Source organism: Alligator mississippiensis, chromosome 3, assembly GCF_030867095.1.
Source record: "Alligator mississippiensis isolate rAllMis1 chromosome 3, rAllMis1, whole genome shotgun sequence".
Taxonomy (NCBI): domain Eukaryota; kingdom Metazoa; phylum Chordata; order Crocodylia; family Alligatoridae; genus Alligator; species Alligator mississippiensis.
The window spans coordinates 187,576,906-187,597,373 of NC_081826.1; the positions used below are offsets into that span (position 1 = coordinate 187,576,906).

Consider the following 20,468-nt stretch of genomic DNA (forward strand, 5'->3'; position numbering starts at 1 on the left):
CTTTAAGTCAAGTGCCAGTTTCCCTGCCATTCCTATTAAACTAACCCAAACCAACTTTCCCCCGCAGTGGAACTTGTCAAACAAGATGTCAGGCTGGCAAGCTCTTGTTCTGGAAAAATGTCAGGCTGGCAACTGCTTTGGGGGATTGGAGGAACAAACCAAGGTAGTGTTTACAATTGCTTTTTACATCTGCACTGCACTTATAAACAGAAATCAAATGCTGAGCTGAGGTGTGGTTAGCATTAACATGGCTGTGCTGAGATGTAAGACATGCCCCTCTCTTTTCTGCTACACCTTTTGGCCCAGCTGCAGTGGGGTAAGCAGAGCTTCAAGCCCCTTTATTCCCTTTCCTCTGTATGGCAGGATGAGAAGTTAATGTCCACCAAAAATGTCATTCAGTGAAGTGCAAAGGGTGAGGTGTAGAGGGAGGGTGGTTACACCTGGACACAGGGACAGGATGGGAGTCATGAAACACAAGTTCTCTTCAGTGCTCCTCTTGGGCTTGTGCAAGCTAGCCTGTAATTATTATCAATAAGTTGTGCATCTATGCTGTCTCTACTACTATATATAAAAAACAATGGGCAAAATCCTCACTGGTATAAACTGGACTAGATCCCTTTGTTTCAGTGAAGCACTGCCAATTTATACCTGCTGAGTGCTTACCTCAAACATCAGACTTTTTTAAATCTTGCAACTTGGACAAGTTGCAAAGAAGATTACAGAGACTGGGCATTTTAACAGGGGTTTTTTGTTCCACAAGAATGGTTGAAAAAATAAATAAAAAGGATAACAAATAAAATTAAAATATGGTTAAGAGATACAAGGGGATAATGTTTACAGTAAATTGCTCTATCTTAAAAGTACTTAGGACTGTTCCCCCACAATTTCTAGTAGGATGTTCCAGAACACCAGAACATCACTTTTAATTTCCACTTTACATTTATTCATGGCTACTTACGCTCATTTGTTCTATCATTCACCTTTAGCTTTAACAGCTCTTCTCCATCCCTCCCTCCCAATATATTTAGAGAGAATAATCATATTCCCTTCCTTTTGCTAAGTCAAATAGCCAATGTCCTTTAGTCCCCTCTTCTGACACAGACTCTCCACTTTTGATCATCCTATTAGCCAATCTCCGCACCTTTTTGTCACAGGGCACTAAGGTGTCTGCTCCTTTAAGGGCTGAAACTGTCTAGGGAGAGAGCCCTAGCAGTCAGTCAGGACCCCCTCAGCTGCAACTTACCATGGCAGCAGGAATGAGGGAATTAGCATGCACCTGCAGGCAGTCAGCTGACCGGAAGAGGCAGGGCCTGGGGCACATATAAGCCCCAGGGCTGGGACCACAGAGTCAGTTCTTTGCCAACAGCCAAGAGGGAAGGAGCTCTCCTAGAGGAAGCTAAGTGAAGAGGCTTGACTGCCCATTTGGTTTCTGGTAAGATTAAGGAACTTCAGGAGCTTAACAGATACCCTGGTCTATAAGGCACATAGTGCTAGGAGAAAGGGTGATTCTTTTGAAGGGACAGAGCACACCCTGAGCTGCTTGCATTATGTTATAGCCCAGGGTCTCATATTTTGGTTTCTGTTTGTAAACTGGAGGACCAGGCTGAGGCTATTGGGGAAGGAGGAGGCCTCACTGGGGCCCACTACAGTGTGGAGACCCCAGAGCTAGTGTGGGTGCAGTATTTGGGGTGCACAGACCCCACCACCACTGTGGGCACAGAGAGAGAGACAGGGCTGCAGAGAGGCTAAGTGAAACTAAGGCCTTTCAGGGACACTGTGTGAATGCATCTGTGAGGCTTGGGGCATGGTAAAGGGGCGGTTAGGAACCAAACATCTAGCCCATAAGGCTGAGGGTGTCTTGAGAGAGATCCATTTTGGGGCAGGACCCAAAAGGGGTCTGAGAACCTGCAGGGTTCAGTGGGGTCCATCAGGACTGTATCCAAACAAACTTGAGGGCAGCCTCCCTATTTATCATAGTTGCAATAAGACGTGGCAGTAAAGAAAGAGGGTGCCCATTGGGCAGGATTGGCATGGTCAGGGAGCCCTAGGGGTATCATGGCCATCCCTGGGATCCCATCCCATGACACTTTTCCAATTTGAACTCAATATTCTTGAACATGGTTGGCCAGTATACTATTCAGTATGGCCGTCTGAAATGGCAGTGTTCTGTTTTGACCAGCATTTTGATGGAACAGTATTCTGTTTCAAATTTTGTTTAAATTTGTGTCACGGAGGGGTCCTCGCAGAGGGCCGTGATCTCCTTGAGGCCCTCTCACCGCGCTACTTCGGCCCAAGGGCATCCTCCATTCTCGCCCGCCACGTCTTGCTGGAATATGTAATAGGGAGGCTACCTTGTGTTTCCTCGGGCACGTAAGCTCCTGGACCCCTCGTGGGTCGCCCCGTATGATGGGTGCTACTCAAGCACCCCAGCCTTATGGGCTGTGCGTGGCTCCTACCAGCCCCTAATACCACGCCCCAAGCCTCGCAGCTGTAATAGACGTTGTTAGGTCTGTACGCCCACTTCCCGGGCCTCCTCTAAAGTGTAGCCCACTCTGGGCTCTCTCTCTCTCGCACCCAGCCTCTCACTGGGACTCTCGTGATGGTGCGGTCCTGCTCCGGGACTCCCTAGCGGGCCCCAGCCCTTCCGGCCAACCGCACGGGTACCCTCTCTGACCCCGGCTCACCGCTCTGCTACTCCCTGTCTTCTCGGGGGCAACCGCAGTGCCCTGCCTCGGTCTGAGGGGTGTTGCCACACTAGCCTGTGGCCGGGCTCGCTATGCCCATCTCAGGCTCCTCAATATGACCCCGCTCTAGGGCATGCCCGCCTCGGGCTCCTCAGTAATGGCCCCGCTCCCGGGCTCCTCAGTAATGGCGCTCCCCCTCTTTGGGGCTCGCCGTGCCCCCACAGGGCTTCTCAAGAATACAATGTGGCGCTCCCCCTCTTTGGGGCTCGCCGTGCCCCCACGGGGCTTCTCAAGAATACAATGTGGCACTCCCCCTCTTTGGGGCTCGCCATGTCCCCACGGGGCTTCTCAATAATACAACGTGGCGCTCCCCCTCTTTGGGGCTCGCCGTGCCCCCACGGGGCTTCTCAATGAAATTGCCCCTCGCTCTGGGGCTGGGGTCTATGTACCCCGCACGCAATCCGGGGTCTATGTCCCCCCGTCTGCAACCTACTGGTTGCGCCCGCGACCCAGTGGCCGCGCTCCTTGCCGCCAGTTGCTCCCACACTGGCGTGCAAGCTGCGCCTTCACTGGTGCTGTGAAATTAATGCACCCTCTTGGCGCTAGGGCACCCCACACTCTCTGGGGTCCCTATGATTGAGGCCTCCTCCAACCCCTACAGCCTCACCCAAGCCTCCGGGTGTAATATCACAATGTAAAAGCAAACCCACAAGCCCCTAGGCTGTAACACAAATGCAAGCTCAAGCCGTCTGGCTATAACTCAAACCCGAAGCCCTATGGCCATAACAACATTGCTCCATATGACCATGGTACTTGCTGCTAGGCTCCTTTCCACATCCTCGCTCCCAGAGCTCCTGCCTCCCAGGCTGCTGGCAGAGAAACTGCTAGCCTGGCTTCAGCCCTGGGCTTTACAAAGGCCAGGCCCTGCCCCCTTCTGGCCAGCTGCTTCTGACTAGTCGCCCCAGCAACTTGCAGCTGTGCTCATTAGGCACTGCCAGGGCTCTCTCCCTGGCAGTTTCTCCTCTCCAGGAGCAGAGCACCGAGGTGCCCTGTGACAATTTGAAATAGCTGTTCCGTTCCGTTCCCAACATTTCGCCCATAAGATATAACGATGAAGGTCAAAACAGCCTAGAACTGTCATTTCTGGCCTGATTTGGATGAAACCTGCAGGAATAGTTGCTGCAGGCCATGAAGCCTGCCAGCTTTCAAGGAGATGGGTGCAGGGGTTCTGGGCTCTGGGGCCCTGCACCTCTAGCTGCTGACAGGCAAACCTCATGTCATGGGTACTTGTGCAACTGTGTCTGTCTTGGGGCACAGGGGTGGCTGGGGGAATTACTGCAGGCCTGGCTGCTAGGCTCTGCTGTGGCCACAAAGCCTGCCAGCTGTTAAGGAGATGGGTGGAGGGGGGTTCTGGGGCCCTGCACCCCTAGCTGCTGACAGGCAAAACTCATGACATGGGTGCTTGTGCAACTGCTGCCTCTCATCAGACTGAAGATCCCTCATCACTTGCCACCACAGACCTGAGGGTAATAATTGACCACCATATGGACATGAGCTGGAAGTGTGATGCTGTAGCCAGCAGGGCCAACAATACCCTGGCATGCATCAATTGATGCATCTCCAGCAAAACCATTGCAAAGAAGTGATTCTCCTGCTCTACTCATGACATGAGTTTTGCTTTCAAGACTTTGGGGTGTATTGTCCTGAAACTCCCTGCACCTATTCCTTGACACTTGGCAGGCTTCGTGCCCTTAGAAGAGGCTACCATTCCTGCAAGTTTCATCCAAATCAGGCTAGAAATGACAAAGTTATAGGCTGTTTTGACCTTCCCCATTATAGCTTATGGGTGAAACATCAAAACAGTGTCAAAGGTGGTGTAGCCACGTGATCTTGCTTCTCTGGATCCACCCAAGTTCCTTAGCCATTTTACTGTCCTTCTATTAATCCATTTCTCCTCCAGCTTGACTAATAATTTCCCTCATGGTATCATATCAGATGTTTTACTGAAATCCAGATAGATTAGATCAACTGCATTTCCCTTTCCTAAAAAATCAATTCTCTTTTCAAAGCAAGATATGGAAGTTAGCCTGGCATGATCTACCTTTGTTAATTCTTGTATTTTTATCTCCTTTTCCATGCATCTGTATCTGTCGTTATCCTTTCCTTCAAACTTTGTTCTAAAGCTTGTGTAGCAGGTGCTCAGGCACAGAATACTTGCCGTGCAGCACAATGTCTGGAAAAGCCCTCCAAACCTGCCTGCCTGAGGTTGCAAAGAAGACAGCCGGGTCCACCTGAGAACAGGGAATCCAGCAGGTACTAGCCATGGGGCAGTCGCAGGAGAAAGGCAGAGCTCCCAGATTGGCTGATGGAGCCATGTGCAGCATTTTTGAAGCAACTGGTGGCAGCATGCAGGAGGAAGCACTGGAGATGCTCCAGGGAAATGGAGTCATGCTGGAAACCCTGCCTCCCCTTACCAGATGGGAGATGTGATGAACAGCGGGCAACAAGCAGCTTGGCCTGAGGGACATAAGTGGGTGGATAATCTTAGCTGGAAAGCTGGGCAGCACTCGGGGAACCAGGAGGGGAATAGCCAGAGGCAGAGTGGGACTCAGAAAGAAGCAAAAGGAGAAGGTCTGCAGCATCAGACTCAGACTTCCAAAAGGCTACTATATTGGTGGAACAGCCAAGCAAGCCCATGAATTTGTTTATTGGTTTGGATTACTGACATTTAAAGGGGCACTGCTTGGGAAAAGAATCTGGCATTCCTAAAGTGGAAATGCCAGTAGAAAAAGGGAAACCAGAGAGACTAATCTGGGAAACAAAAGCTTTCAACATCTGCTGTAGCATAGTTCTTCAGGAGAGGTGTGGGTAGAGTGTAGGGGGAAGGAGGAGCCCCATAAAGACATCAGGCAGGCCTCTCCTTCACCTATGCAACAAATTACTTCAAGAAGAAGGTCTGTCCCTGTTAACCCCATTGTATCACTCAAGATCAAGGCATGGTTGTAGAACACAGGGTGATGGAGATGGAGAGGGGCCATTTGCCAGCAGAGGGTCTTAACCCTCACTCCGCTACTACATGACATACTATTGAAAAAGGGAACAGACCTATAGTTCCCCATATCACTCTTTTCCATGTTTCTCATACATAGGGTTCTATATTTTCTGTTCTCCAACTCTACAACATGGACCCCACAATTGTAAACATTCTTGCTACTAGATTCATTGATCAGTTTGATAGTTCTTTCTCAGTCCTGGGAAGGGGATTATTTCACCTGCTTAGTTTGAGGACATAGATTCATAGATTGTAGAGTCGGAAGGGACCACAATGGATCATTGTGTTCAACCCCCTGCCCCTGGCAGGAAAGAGGACGGAGGTCAAATAACCCCAGCCAGGTGACTATCTAGCGTCTTCTTGAAGACCTCCAAGCTAGGTGATAGCACCACCTCTCTTGGAAGCCCATTCCAGATCCTGGCCACCCTTGCTATGAAAAATTTCTTCCTAATATCTAACCTAAATCCACTCTCAACTAGTTTACACCCATTATTCCTAGTCACACCCTGGGGTGCCTTAGTAAACAACGCTTCCCCTATTTCCCATTGACCTCCCCTAATAAATTTATAGGCGGCCACAAGATCTCCCCTCAGCCGTCTCTTGTGAAGGCTGAAGAGATTCAGCTCTCTCAACCTCCCCCTGTAGGGTCTTTCCCGAAGGCCACTAATCATGCGAGTGGCCCTCCTCAGGACCCTCTCCAGATTCTCCGTGTCCCTCTCGAAGTGTGGCACCCAAAACTGGACACAGTACTCCAACTGCAGCCTGACCAGTGCCGCATGGAGGGGGAGCATCACCTCCTTTGATCTATTAGTCATGCACCTGCTAATGCAAGACAAAGTGCAATTGGTCTTGTTGATGGCCTCGTTACGCTGCCGACTCGTGTTCGTCTTGGAGTCAATTATGACTCCAAGATCCCTCTCTGCCTCCGAGCTGCTGAGAAGGACACTCCCCAACCTATAGGTGTGCTAGGGATTCCTCTGTCCCAGGTGGAGTACCTTACATTTATCTTTATTAAATTGCATCCTATTTCTCTCTGCCCATTGATCCAACCTGTTCAGGTCAGCCTGAATCTGCTCCCTGCCCTCTGGTGTACTAACTTTGCCCCATAACTTGGTATCATCAGTGAATTTGGAGAGGGTGCTCTCCATGCCCTTGTCCAAATTGCTGATGAAGATATTAAATAATATTGGTCCAAGGACCGAACCCTGTGGGACCCCACTGCCCACCTCTCTCCAGGCTGAGAAGGAACCATCCACCACCACTCTCTGGGTGTGGTCCCTAAGCCAGTTGGCCACCCACCTGACTGCGTAGGCATCCACTCTGCAGTCTGATAGTTTCTCAATGAGGATAGGGTGTGAGACTGTATTGAAGGCCTTCCTAAAGTCCAGGAAGATGACATCAGCCTCAGCTCCCATGTCCAGGCAGTGTGTGACCTGGTCATAGAAGGCTACAAGGTTTGTCAGGCAGGATCTACCTGTGACAAACCCGTGCTGGTTTCCCCTCAGCATCATTTCCCCTGCTGGACCTGCACATATGTGTTCTTTGATTATTTTCTCTAGCATTTTCCCAGGAATAGAGGTAAGACTGACTGACCTGAAGTTACCCAGCTCATCCCTTCTCCCTTTCTTGAAAATGGGCACCACATTGGCCCTTCTCCAGTCCTCAGGGACCTGGCCAGAGCACCACAGGCACTCGAACAGCTGTGCCAGTGACTCACCAATGACACTGGCCAATTTTTTCAGCCGCTGTGGAGGTCATCCGGGCCTGCTGACTTGTACCCATCCAGCTCCTCCAGGAGCTCCTTAACTATTTCAGAACTAACCATAAGCAGACTGGTGCCATGTGGACATCCATCAATGATCAAGGTGGGGGAATTGGCTTGGTCGGTACTTAGAAATACTGAAGTGAAGAACTCATTGAAGAGCTCTGCTTTTTTTCCCCCGAGTCAACCACTAACTGTCCTGATTTGTCCTGCAGGGGCCCTATGTTGCTCTGAGCTTTCCTTTTTCCTGAAGAAGGACTTTTTATTGTCCTTGATTGTTGAAGCCAGCCTGAGCTGAAGCCCCTCCTTGGCCTGTCTAACTAATTCCCTGCAATAGCGCACCAGGGAGATATATTCCTCCTTGGTGCCTGCTCCCTGCTTCCATTGCCTATACGTCTCTTTCTTTGCCCCCAGACTCTCCTGGAGTTCCCTGTTCAGCCAAGGGGACTTTTTGCCCCCTTACCTCCCTTCCTATGTAATGGGATAGACTCCTTTTGAGCCCCAAGGATCACCCCCTTGAGATACCTCCAGCCCTCATTTGCTCTATATACTTGAGTTGTATCCCCTCACTAACTAACCTTCTAAGCTTGCTAAACTTGGCCCTTCTGAAGTCCAACACCTTAGCCCCACTAGTTACTTTACCCACCCTTTGCTGGATAGTGAATTCAACCAAGTGATTGTTAACCAAAGACATTAAGCTCTTTGAATTTTGCTTCCACTTCAGACAGTAATTTTCATATCCATACCCTTATTCCCATTATCCATTCTGCCTTTGCATCTAGGTTAGATATCATTGTCTTTAGTGAGAACTAAGGAAAACCCTGTATATTGTCTGAATTATATTTAATATCAACTACATTCCTCATTGCATATTGTCCCACCTTTTAAAATATATTCTCGTTTTCTTTATTTGGCTAACAAAACTTAATATGTATGGTAATAACCTTTGCAAGGCCTAATTCAGGTTTGATTTTTGGCAGTTCTCACTTATGTTCACTTCTTTGACCTATGAAATGTATCTTTCTTTGTTGATCCTCCCCCCCCAATCCTTGTAGATTCCCTGATTACTCCTAATATAGTTATTTCAGGTGATTATTTATCCAGTTAAGTCTAAAGTCTTTCCCTCCAAGCTTGTCCCTTTGTTTGTGATTCAAGTTTGAAATACTTTGTTTCATCTCAAAGGAATTCCTTGCCTCTTCCACAATTAAGTCCTCTAAGCTTTTCAGTCCAGCTGATTTACTACTTAGTTTTCATAAGTTCTCATAGCTTCCCTTTTGAAACTGAGAGCCTTAGCTATAAACCTACTGTTTATCTTTCCATTTAATCTAAACTGAACCAGCTAATGAGCCCACAGTCCCAGGTAATTTTCTAGATTACCTCTTCTCGAATGCCCTCACTGTTTCCAAAGTTCTAAAACAGACCTGCTTCTTGGAAAAATGCCAGGTATCACATCCTGAAATATCTGGGACCTACCATTATTATTACTACCACATGTTCTCTAAGCTAGCTGGAAAATTAAAGATTTTGCTTAATAGGAATACTAACTAGCTCCTAGGCCTCCTGAGCACAGCTCTGTGGGGAAAAAAAATGAGGCAAGAAAATGGAGATGTTGTTCTTTTGTGATGTTCTTACTGGTAACCAGCATAGAAAACTTCAATAGCTACTGCTTTTGCCTTTACACTGACTGTAATGAAGACTGTCAGTGTGTAAGTATGGTCCCTGGAGGGGAAATCAAGGTTTACACAACATGTTTCGAGTGAGAGATCTCTGTAAAAATCTGATTCTGCTCACTGACTATTGTGAAGATTATTGCACTTATTAGGATCTAATGATACAGAGTGACTTATACAGTTCACATAATCAAATATATCTGTAGTGTTTCTTGTCCTTTTTGTTCCCAAGAGCAATGTAGGAACTGGGGCTAGTGAAGACCAGCCTCTGCATCTCAGAAAGAAAGATACAGAAGTGAGAAGAGAGTGTGTTAGTAAGGTTTGTAACTCTTTTTTCATAAATGTTTCAGCAAGGTCATGCCCTAGTTGATTAATTCCAAGAGTTTGCATTCATCTACTGCTACACAGACAGCTTACAGTAAATGTTCGCTGCAGCCATTTCATGCTGACTTACAACTTCTCTTTTTTTTTAGTACCTAATATATGGGGAGAGTTGAATTCAGAACTTAAAAGTAACTGAGATAGTCACTGAAAAGGAACTACTGATTTGTGTGCTTCATACAATTACAGTGCTAAGTATTGCAAAGAAATGGTATTGTACTTGGACTATACCAGAGTAAGAGCAAGCCCCAGGCTATAGAATTATTAGATTCTCATATAGTTGTGGTGCACTTTGGTATCATCTTAATCAGCATGAGCAAAAATTGTGGACATATTATGGTGACTGTTGCATAGAGACACAAGAGATGGAGTGGTGGGGGAGGGGGAGAGGGATGCTGGATGCCCCTCAGGAGGCAGCAGATAAGAGAAATCCTTGTATTTCCCATGCACTATGGCAGTCAGGCAGCAAACTGGAGAGGGAGCCTACCTGACTCACTCTGCTTTTTGGGAGGTGAGGAAGATTTGCAGAACAACATGCACTATCAAAAGACAATGTAAAATAAAGGCGATCTGAGTGAGCTGATTACAGAAAAATTAAGATCTAGAAAAAAGTTTCCAGATATACAGTTTTCTTAAGGAAACATGGAGAATTTATCAGAGTTCTGCCTAAATTTACTTTAAATGTAGCGTTTAGGTTGAGGTTTGATTTATCATTCTAATCCCACTCTGATTCAAATTTGAACAGAACTCCTGGATTTACAAACCTATTTGGATTAAAGCAAACTAACAGTTATCTAAACCCCACCAATGAGCTGAAATTGCTTCTATCACACATGGCTCTAGTGATTGCGGCAAGAACAAGATACTGCAGATGCATTTAAGAACTTGGACATTTTTAATATGTGAGTAAAAAAAGAAAGCAGCTCTTTCCTATCTTGTGTATAATATTTCTGACTTGACTTTATTATGAGGACAAAATGGCATAAAACCTGTTTGCTTGAACTATGCATGTAGTTAGGTCATTCCCATTGACTAACTCCTTAATACAGTATTGGGGCCCTATTACACACTGCACAAATGTTGATTATGTAAGTGCTAGTTTGAGTTTGGAGCAGTCACACCTTATGGCAATGGCAGGCAATTATTTCAGCTGGAGGGCCACTTAAGGAGTTTTGGTGAGCTGAAAAGGGCTGCCAAGGTAGCCCCATGCCTTGACAGATGCCCTGCTCCCTGGTTGCCACCTTGGCACTGGAAGTCCTGCCCCTAGCCCCTGATCTTTGCCACCAGAAGTCCCTCCTCTTGCCCTCTAGAAGTACTCCTTTCGGGAGAGAGAGGGTTGCCATGTTGGAACCAGGGGGGAAAAAAAAACAAATCGTATATTAAAAGTCAAACACCTATTATAACATATATCTTAATTTTATTGCAAAAAATATTTGTCATGATTTGTGTTTGTGTACTGTATACAGAGGTGACTGCATAATAACTGAAAATAAAGTCTTTTGTATATTGTATGTGGGGGCATGGTTGGGGTGTGGGGGGGTTGTGAGGGAGTGTGGCTGTGTGTATGGGGGCAGTAGGATATGTTGGGTGTGTGTATAGGGGGTTGTAGGGGCTGGGCGTGGGTGTATGGCATTTGTGGGATGTGAGGGAGGGGAGGTGTGGGGACCCCCATACACTTCCCCCACAGGGGGCAACAGAAGGTGGTAGGCACTCGGGGTGCTTTTGCCCTATGCAGGTGCTGCCACTCAGTGGCATATGGCTCCAGCCAGTGCTGCACATGGTAGCAAGGAGGACAGCCATGCTGGCCTGCCTCTAATGTGCAGGGGTCCTCATGGTGAATGTGCAGCTCCACACTACCGGGGGAAGCCCCTTGCGATGGACTTGACTGCCTCCCTGCCCTCCACTTCCAGCAGAGTTCTGGGTACCTGCACAGAAGGGGGTGGAGAAGACATCTGGCCCCATTTTTCAGGGGTTTCTCCAGTGGCACAGAGCTGCATGTGCACCATGAGGAGATCCACTTGATAGAGGCAGGCTGGCCTGGCTGCACTGTTTGCCGCCACATGCAGTGCTGGTTGAAGCTATGCACCACTGGGAGGCAGTGCCTGCACAGGGCATTGGTACCCCGAGTGCCCACCATCTGCTGTTGCTGCTGCCTTCAGTGAGGTGCTCCATGTGGGGGGAGTGTTGGGGGGTCCCCAATCCCCCCACCACCCTCCCTCACACTTACAACCTGCCCACCCAAGCTCTGTCCTCCCATCGCTCCTTTGGGCACAGGCTCCATGCTGCTGCCAGCCCCAGCTCCATGCTCCTGCTCAGCTGTGACTCTTCTCTTTCCCCCCCCCACCCCCTACAGCTGCTTCCCTACCTGGTGTCTGGAGTGAGTGGAACATCAGGGAAGCCAAGTACGTCCCCCTGTAGCTGCAGTAGTGACAGCAGCAGCCCCACCTGGAAGCTGTGTGCTGGCTGGGCTGGGCCTTTCCATCTTTAAGGGTGGGAGTGAGGTGCACAAACTTGGTGGGGTACAATTAGTTAGTGGTTGCCTACAGCCCAGATGAAATTACCTGCTGGGCCAGATTCAGCCCATGGACTGTATTTTGCCTGCCCCTGACTTAACATTCAGAAAAGGTTTTTAGTTCCCTACCTGAACAGCTGTGACTTGCTACTAGTGTTCTGGTGAGCAAGGCCCTGACTAGGAGCTACATCTGTGAGTTGCCATTACTGGGCTGATGAGTCAGGACAGACTTCTATCCCTGCTTTATGTAAGCAGGTGTGAGAGATGGGTTGTTGGAGAGGGGCAGGAACATTTAAGCCAGGAGGTGGAGGGTTAATGGGATGGGGGTGGGTAATGAAATGGGAGGTGGAAAGGAAATGGTAGGGCAGAAGGGTGGTGAAATGTAGGAAGTTGACACTGAAGGATAAAATAAAAAGAAGTATTTTTTTTTTTAAGAAATAAAGAGTAAGTAAATTAAAAAAGGTCTCATGTTCTAATAAATTGGGTGTGGGATTAGGGTGTCTAGGATGATGGTCGTGCTTCCTGGGGTAGCTGAGAACTAGAAGCAGTAAGGGAAGGCCCTTTTGGGGGAGCCACTGCCCCTACCCTGGGCAGGAAGCCCCAGCTCTTGGGGACTTGATCTGGCCCCCCATTTTGTTGACCCCACTTCTGGACCTGTCCATGCCCTGCAACCTGGCTAGCTGGAATGTGCTCTGCAAGCTGTTTGCATGGGGTTGTGTCCTGGCTTTGTGCATGGGAGGGTCACACTCCTGGGATCAGGAGGGGGAGTTGACTTAGTGCCAGAGTCACCCCCTGGGCAGTAGAGTTCAGGGCGTGGAAAGTTCCTCCACACAGAACAGGAGGAAGGGACCACTGCATCCTGAGACACTAGAGAACTGCAAGTTGAGTGGCTCATCTGTGGAGAGTTGCCATACATTAATGAAATATGAGTTGGGTAACATGGATGAGATAAACCTGCCCTGGAATGGCACACTTTAAACCACCCAAAGTGTGCTTAAACTAGTTTCAGGTATTAATATGTGGACAATCCAGTGGTTAAGAGCTCCAGGAGCCTCCTAATATTCATGTGTAATAAGTCCCAGATATTGTAAACACAAGCTTCTACAACTCAATTTTAATGTTAAGACATTTGATGCGCTGACATAATCTCTTATCCTCCTGCATCAAGTCCTGATTTTATATTACCGTGGCCCTTTCCAGTTTAAGGTCATACTGGGTACTTCTAAATATGTAAATTCTGTGGGATGGGTTTACTCCAGAGTAATTGGGCAGGCATTTATATGCACGGGGATTTGGGAACAGATTTGATGCTCTTGGTAGCAGTCTGCTCCACCTCTTTCAGCCTTGCACTGACCCCTGCAGCAGCCAGGGGGATCTGGAGGCTCTGGCTGCAGCTGCCTGTGGCCATTTTTAAAAGGCAACCCTACTCCCAGCTCCCTGGCCACCTGTCTTCCTGGCCCAAAGCATCATGCAGAGCACTGTGCCAGCATGCTGTGGATCTGTACCTGGAGCCACTGCCCTCCATGCCATGACTGCTCCACTCCCAGGCTCCAGAAGCAATGTCCAGTGCTCTGGCTTCCTAGGCTACGGACCAATATTCAAAAAGCCTGAGCCTGAATTGATTCAACCTTTGCAGGTTAGTCTAACCTGGCTAGGCTGAGCTGGCTTCCAACCATACAGACAATCCCTCTGGACTGAGGAAATTCAGGCACATGCCGGCAGTGGGTCAGGCTGGAAACTGGGCAGTGCTAGAGCAGCTCTCCCTTCCCTTGCTGAGCTGAGCTGAGGGGGGTGTGGCCAGGTCCCAGCAGGAGGCTCTGATTAGGGAGGGGTCTAAACCCCCAGCCTGCCTGCAGTCCCAGGCTTTTCCTGGCTTGTTGCTCAAGGGGCAGGAGTGTTGCCAGCCCCCAGCTAGCACTGAGGTAAAGCAGGTGGGTGCAGTGCATGCATCTGTTTGATGATATGGAGCTTTTCAATCTCCCTCCCTGCTTCTGTATCCTGTCTGCAGCAAACTGACAGGCAAGCAACCTGGGGGTGTGGTGGGGGGGCTGATAGTGGTGTCACCCCTATCTCAGTGTTTATCACCCCATTAAGAAAACAGAGGGACATTACCAGCTACCTGTTGATTCAGCACGGACCCAGCATGTGGTCTGCTAGCTAATACACAGCTGCCTTGCAGAGAAGGTATAGGGGATGAGGGAATTTCTGCTTAGCAGGGAGTGGTGAAGGGCAGAGGGGGAGCAAACAGCTCTTAAATGGCTTTTCCAAGGAAGGACATTAAGCTACCTGTTTAAATAGATCGTGTGATCCTAGGGACCATGGTAAGTCATCTGGGCAGACCCTAGCAGAGGCAGTCTCCGACTGAGCCCACCCATCCCTGCTTACTCTCCAGAGGCAGGTGGGCTGCTGGTGATGGCCACAAGCAGCCTGCCTTCCCAACCCCCTTCCCAGGCGAGGCTAGGCCAGGCCAGGATCCTGGCAGGACCTGCTGCCACTGTCCACGTTGCCCCACACCCTCCTTCACTGCCTGGAGAGCTACCTGTGGCTGTGGTATACATTTCTGCCTCCCACAGCTGAGGATGATATCACTACTGGCATCAACATATTTCTCCATATGTGAGAGGACTGTGCCTGCCTAGCTGAGAAAGCACAGGCTGCTCACTAAAGTTTTTTGCACTATCTCCCATCTCCCAATGTACTGTGCATGGGGGGAACCCAGGCCTAGGGGTGCATGGCTGGTCTGGGTGGAGAGCAGAGGCAAGGGCAGAGAGAGCCTTCCCCCAGTGTAGGGCTTACCAGGTGGGTGTGGCAGGAAAGCCCAGTGGCTTGAGTTGGTTCCTGCTGGCAGTGAGGACATGCCACTCCTGGTGGTATCCTGGGGTGCAGGGGCATGGTGTCTGACTGTATGGACAGAGGCCCCCTCCAGGAACAAGCTCGAGCTGCTGAGGGCCAGCAGTCCCATGGCCATCCTGGCCTCCTGGGCAGGGCTGTACACCTAGAGCTGGCAGGGCAGGTGCTGGCCCAGGCTCCTGGAGCTACTCAACAAGGTCAGGGGTGGGGAGCGTGGCAGGATGGGCTCCCAGTAGCCTGAAGGGCCCTCTCCCAGTGATGTATCATTGCAGGTACCAGGCTGCAGTGGAGACTTGGTCAGGCCACCAGTGCTGGAGTAGACAGCACATCTCTGTCTAGGGTCCTGGGGCGTGAGGATGTCATCCAGCTGCTTCATAAAGGGCATGAACTTGTGGGCAGCCCCCAAACAATGATTGTGGCTAGTGATGGTGACCCACCACCTTTGATTTTTATGCAGCACTGGTGCACCAACTGGTCATGCCTATGCTTCCGCATACATCCTGAAAGGCCCTCATAGATGTGCACGTTGGAGTATCTGCTTCACACAAAATGGTTGAAGACCTCAGCATTACCTCACAGCACCACAAGGCCCATGGTCTCTTTCTGGGGCCAGTTTCAGTCCCAAGAGGTGGCATGTGCCATCAGGGAGGACACCAGTGTGGCTCCCTCGATGGCTTGCTGGACTTCCACATGACAGTCCCAGTGCTGGGAGACCTAAATAGATGTGTGCAGCACCCAGAACAGGAGTACAGTGCGGAACAGGCAGGCATGTGGTGATGCCATGCTGGACACCAGCAGCAGGGTCCAGAAAGGCTGCTATGGCTGGCCTGAGGCCAGCTGGAGCAGGACCCCATGGCCAGTGGTTGGCTGCAGGTAGCCCAGTTTGCTGCTGGGCCTGGCATGTGCCTGCTCCACCCAGCAGAGTGCAATGGCATTGGCCTAGCAGCCATGTGGCAATGTGGTGCTGGGGACCAGCGTGGGAGTCTGGGCAGGCTGTTGTGGCTGGCCTGGGGCCTCTGTTGTGTGGCACACAGTGGTCAGACCCTGGCTGCAGGTTGGTCTCTGCTGGCAGTGAGGGCCTGGGACTGGGGCAGGCAAAGATCTGCCCCATCCCTGCGCTGGAGAAGCTCCCAGTGCTTTGGCCTTGAGGCTAGCCTGACAGTGGCCCCATGGTGGTGGGGCTGACCAGGAACAAATTTGCTCCCAGTCAGCATCTACATGTGCATTACTGTGCAGTAAGCCTGTGTGCAGTGGCTAGTATTTGCTTTGGATTTGGATCCAGCTGATTCAGGGGGGCAGTGATTCAATTCAGTGATTCGAATCACTGTCCCAAATCAATTCAGCCAAATTGAGCAGGCCCCATCCCCTGCCCTCTCTCCCAGTCCCATCAATGTCTGCTCTGCCCAACCCCAGCATCTCAGCACTTAAAAAACAACAACAAAAAAGACTTGCACTCACCGGCTCCTGCCAGGTGGGGGTGGCAATCCCTGCTGCCCCCCACTGCCCCATGCTGCATGGGGGGGGGGCTCTGCCATGAGCCTCCAGAGGCCCTGATGGCCGCTGCAGCAGCCAGTGAGCGTGGGCCTTTTTTTTTTTTTTAAAGCACCGAGACACTGCAGCCAGGCGGGGCAGCCATTAACAGGGCTGGAAGAGTGGGCAGGGGTCGAGGGGGAGCAGGCAGGGAATGGAGCCCTGAGGGGGTCCCCCCATGGTCCCCTCTCCCCTCCTCCAGCCCCTCTCCCTGAACCAGCACGGAATCCGGGTTCAGCTCCCTGTGGTGGCAAGCAGGGACTAGCCAGATCTCTGAATCTCCTCTGAATCTTTTCCAAATCGATTTGGAGGCTTCAAATCAATTTCTACCATCCCAATTCAATTCAAATTTGGAGATTCAGCCACCAAATTGGGCCAAATCTCCTCTGAATTGAATCAGCAACTGGAGCTTCACACAGCCCTACTACTCAGTGACTATTTGGTAGTGAATTTGCTACTTGTATTTACAGGTAGCAAATTAACTTCTGAGTATAGTGATTTACTATACAATAAGCGTCTGCGCATGTAGATGGTGATGTTTACTGGGCGTGTCTACACATGAGTATTTACTGCGCAGTAACCAACATTACTGTGCCGTATGGGTGCACATTTACACGTGCACACCCATACGGCGCAGTAAATATGGAAACTCATATGCATCATGTAGGTATCAAATTTATGCCCAATTAGGTACTGTGCAGTAATGCACATGTAGACATCTTACTGTGCCGTAACACTGTGTGTGTGGGCTGACTGGGGACTAACTTTAGTCTCAAGTCAGTTCACACACAGCTTTAGTGTACTTTAATGCCTACACGTGTAGACGTTGGCCTATTCCTTCTTACTATGCAATAACTTGCTGCACAGTAAATTTAAGCTGGCATAAATGCACATGTAGACATGCCCACTGTGCAGTAATATGCTGTACTGCACAGTAAAGAATCTTGTGTAGATGTGCCCACTGTACCCTGTCATAGTGCAGGAGTACAAGAGGTTTGGGGCACCTATGAGAACAAATTTTCTCAAGATATATATGCAATATATAGCAGAGTTTTTATATATATATATGTGTGTGTGTGTGTGTGTGTATAGTACTACTATACACACTAGTATATAGTATAATACTACTAGTATATAGTGTATATACTATACTACTATGCAATATAGAAATGTTAGGTAGAGTCGTATCTTGTAGACTAAATGAATCAGAGATACATAAACTCCCTCTGTTTACTGTGCAATATAGAAATATCCTACATACTAAACATAAAGATATATATAGAGAGAGATTTGTAACATGAATATTAAATACACTATACTAATATACCATATACAAAAATGCAATACACAATGGTGTAGTTCCATTGAAATTACATCTGGGTAAGAGAAACATCTGGCCTATGGAATACTCCCCTCCCTAGTCCCCTGTTCCTCCAGGCATCTGAACAAGGGCTAGTCATCACTGCAGTTACTGTGGCAGGAATCATAGCAACAGGGAGGGAAGAAGGGAGTGATTCCACATCTCCATTCTTTTCACCATCCCATAAATGTGCAAAAATGTCATTGTCCTTGCTAGCAGTTCTTTTCTGGAGCATCCCCTGGACTCCTGAATTCCTAGCACACAGAAACCTTTAAAAACTCTTGCAATAAAGAAAGAAAGAAAGACACAAAAAATATTACATGACTTAACAGGAAGTTAAGTCATAAAAAGGCTCTGCAATTTTCTAAATGCATACAATGCTTGAAATATAGACTTTGTTCTAAATTTTGTATCTATAATTACTGAAATAGAGAAAATTAGAACAATAGAATTTAGTTTTCACCATTAATGTTGTCTTTGACCCCAAAACTAAACTAGTCAATTTAGAAGTTGCTGACAATTTCATATGTTAATTTTTCCATATGATATACTACTTAGATAATTTTGTGTTTAGCCTTTCCTGGCACCAAGAAATATTTATATATTCTGTGATATTACCCTGAATGCACTATATGAAATAGTGACAGTCCTTTGATGCCTCCCCATAATTTTCTATGTCACAATTCATTCCAAAAAGAAACATCATGGAGTGGCTCATCTACTGTAGTTTAAAGACTCACAAGATATCCCTTCAAATGTCCTATCAACATACAAGGGGGCATGCAGCACTAGTAAAGAAACCATAACACACTAATGGCTTTGCCACATGTCTAAGGTAGATAAGACCAAGTTACTAATTAGCCAGGCTAACATTGCAGTAATTAGCCATGCTAACAAGACATGGCCTAAACAGACAAGACAGAAAAAATGGGGAGAATAGAAAAAGTACTGTTATCCTCAGTGGACATTTGAATATAACAAGCTAACACAGGAAGTCTTCAACAGACCTCCTGAGACCTGTATTCATGCCTTAGCCACAAAATTATGCTTCATTTTGTGCTCCAAGGCACGTCCTCTCCTATTCCCTGATATGAATGGAGTACTTGTAGTCCTTTCTCCTGCCTTCTTCTTTTTCTTTTACTTTTCTCTCTTTCCTTGTGTTTTTTTTCTGTGAGAGAAGTAAGCAAGGGAGTGAGTTTACATTTTACAGGGTAGACTTTGAGGTCATTTGGTATCCCATGAAATGAACCCTAGAGATCTGAAGCAGACACCATGAAGCTCTGTCTCCTGTCCTATAGTCATGTGGCTAACAATGTCATGGTCCCTCAGGAGCATAATTCTTGAAGCAGGTCATAGAGGTCATTTCCCTGAAGGTCTTGACATCTTTAAATATGAAATCATTATTGCAGAATCTATCCAAGCTTCAGTGTATTTTGAAGAAGCAAAATCAGCCCACTCCACTGCATGCTGCGCTTGTTTTTGCCAGCATGTGCTACTAATCACTTACCAATTACTTATGCAAATTAGAGGAGCAGATGCTGAAGGTTGCTTTCAAAGCTGGCTTTTGAGAGCCAACAAAGCCAATAGCTGCAGATGTCTATACTTTTGAGTGACCACAGTAAAGCTTTGTATGGCATGCTCAATTCTCCATTGGATCTCAGCTCTACTCATATGTGGTCTCAAGAGTGCTCTGAGGGAGGAATGGACCCCAAAGGTTCTTGCTGGTCAAAGGCCAATAGGCCTTTCACTGGAGGGGGGAGGAGGCTAACTAAGAAGAAATACAGTAGTAGGTTTGATAAATGAGAAAGTAGAGAGAGAAAACCAGGGGAGCAAAGAAGCAAAACTTTGGGATTTGCATGGGATGGGATGGGATTTGCATGGGATTTTCCCAAGAAACTGGAGCAAGTCCTTTTAATATTAAAACTAATAAAGAAAGATTAATGGAATATCTTCTACTTTGCAGTTGCACCAAAATTTTGAACCCAGCCCTGACTTTACTTGCTGAAGATTATTTTTAGTCTAAATCTGTCTTTACTTTCCCTTTCACATGCATGCCTAGTCTGCAATGTTATCTACCGTCCAACCACACTCTTAAATGACTGATAACGGTTAAAATGTAGCACAAAGGGTTAATTAAAGTAGAACGATTTAGGTGTGTTTCTTAATTTGAATAATTCTGCTTAATTAAAGAGCACAGTACATAAACTCTATTTTGATGTGCTGTGGTGACCACCACCAAGTGATATTCCGTGTAGCAAGGCCCTTTGCGGATTCTGAGAGATCCTGCAGGGAAATCAATGACATTTTAATCTGCATTAGACATTGTTCCTACAGAGAAATCTAACAAAGCCCAAAGAAAGCTACAGGTTCTTAAGGACAACAGAGCATTTTCCATCATTCATATCCTAGTACTGTAGAGATTTTCCACAGGTAGTTTGCAAGCACATGCATTTTATATAGTGCCTTTCATTTTTTAGCTAAAAATATTGTCAATTTAGGTTTTATATAAGGTTAAATACAAGCAGTCTAAAGATTTTTTTTTCTATCTGATCTCTCAGACATTGAAAGCAAGCCATGCATAATCCCTCATTGCTATCCAGAATGCATTTTTTAAAAGTCCCTCTAATTATCCATCTACTAGGACTTGCACATTGTGTAACATCATAT

The 20,468-nt window shown here is 47.7% G+C and overlaps 1 long non-coding RNA gene across 4 annotated transcripts in view; it reads left to right on the forward strand.

The window, feature by feature from the left end:
• Window positions 1–1,359: 1,359 nt before the first annotated feature.
• LOC132249131 (uncharacterized) overlaps window positions 1,360–20,468 on the forward strand; it is a 31,912-nt gene continuing 12,803 nt past the window's right edge. For 2 of the 4 annotated variants that reach the window (XR_009460532.1, XR_009460534.1), the window contains exons 1-4: window positions 1,367–1,432; window positions 4,868–4,997; window positions 9,401–9,487; window positions 10,295–10,451. This is a non-coding gene — a long non-coding RNA (uncharacterized LOC132249131). Of the gene's footprint in view, window positions 1,433–4,867; window positions 4,998–9,400; window positions 9,488–10,294; window positions 11,020–20,468 lie in introns of those variants that run through there. The other 2 variants (XR_009460531.1, XR_009460533.1) reach the window with 2 other exon arrangements.